We start from the raw sequence: 1412 nt of genomic DNA, 5'->3' as shown, positions 1-1412 counted from the left end.
GTAACAATAACCTGGTGTACAAGACAGCAAAAGAGACACTGATGTATAGAACAGTCTTATGGACTTTGTGGGAGAGGGAGAGGGTGGGGAGATTTGGGAGAATGGCATTGAAACATGTAAAATATCATGTATGAAACGAGATGCCAATCCAGGTTTGATGCACAATACTGGATGCTTGGGGCTAGTGCACTGGGACGACCCAGAGGAATGGTATGGGGAGGGAGGAGGGAGGAGGGTTCAGGATGGGGAACACATGTATACCTGTGGTGGATTCATTTCGATATTTGGCAAAACTAATACAATTATGTAAAGTTTAAAAAAAATTAAAAAAAAAAAAAAGAATACTGAATGCTGATTGTGCTTCAGCATTTATGTCTGCATTCCCAGTGTCTAAGATAGAGTTCCTGCCCTAGAGGAGATGACAACATTTCTGTGGTTTTACGTTGATGAAATCCAATGAAGAAGATCAACAACAGCTGGAAGATGCTGGGAAAGGAAGCCTCATGAATCAGCTGAGGATTTCTGTGGATTCTGTGGGATTTGGATGCATGGGGAAGGTGCTCTAGATGATGAGAACAACATATACAGAGGCATGATGATGTAACTGGCAGTGGAAGAGGAATGTAAGTTGATACTAGAGGAAGTTAAGCACAGTATTAAAAACTAACAATGAAAGAGGTAGGTAGGAAAGTTAGATTCAGAAGTTTACTTGTAAATAATTTACATGGCACTAGGCATCACCGACTCGATGGATGTGAGTTTGAGTGAACTCCAGGGGTGATGGACAGGGAGGCCTGGCATGCTGCAATTCATGGGGTTGCAAAGAGTCGGACACAACTGAGCGACTGAACTGAACTGAGACTGTGCTTCAGGAAACAGCTCATTTTCTTATCCAGTATTTTCTGACTATCTTCCATTTGCTAAACTCTATGCTAGCATTTTGTAATAAAGAGGTAAATGAGATATAGTCCATTCCTGTTAAGCAGTTTGCCATCTAATGTTCTTAATTCAAGTTCTTTCCAAATGTCATATTGAGGGCCTTCCATTCCCATTCGCAGCCCTACTTTGGAAGGGTGGTGGGAAAGAGCTTGGAGGAGGCTAGATGAGGGGCAGACTGCAAATGTCCACCTGGTGAGAAAAATTGTCCCCAGCCTATATCATGTTCAAGACTATACTAAGGATAATAAGAAACAAGACCATCCAACATATCTTCCATTTTGTTAGCATTTGCATATTCACTCATTTTTATTTAAAAGGGCATCTTTATTGTGTGTCAGGTATTATGCTAGATTCTGGAGATTCAGAAATGGTCAAGATAGACTCATTCCATATCTTTCTTGAGTTTATAATATATGATGTCTGGAAGATGTTCTAGAGTGTTACAAGAATACTTGAGAGACACACACACACAC

The sequence above is a fragment of the Bison bison genome, unplaced genomic scaffold (assembly GCF_000754665.1).
Source record: "Bison bison bison isolate TAMUID 2011002044 unplaced genomic scaffold, Bison_UMD1.0 scf7180017864262, whole genome shotgun sequence".
NCBI lineage: Eukaryota > Metazoa > Chordata > Mammalia > Artiodactyla > Bovidae > Bison > Bison bison.
Note: the sequence above shows the minus strand (reverse complement) of the source record.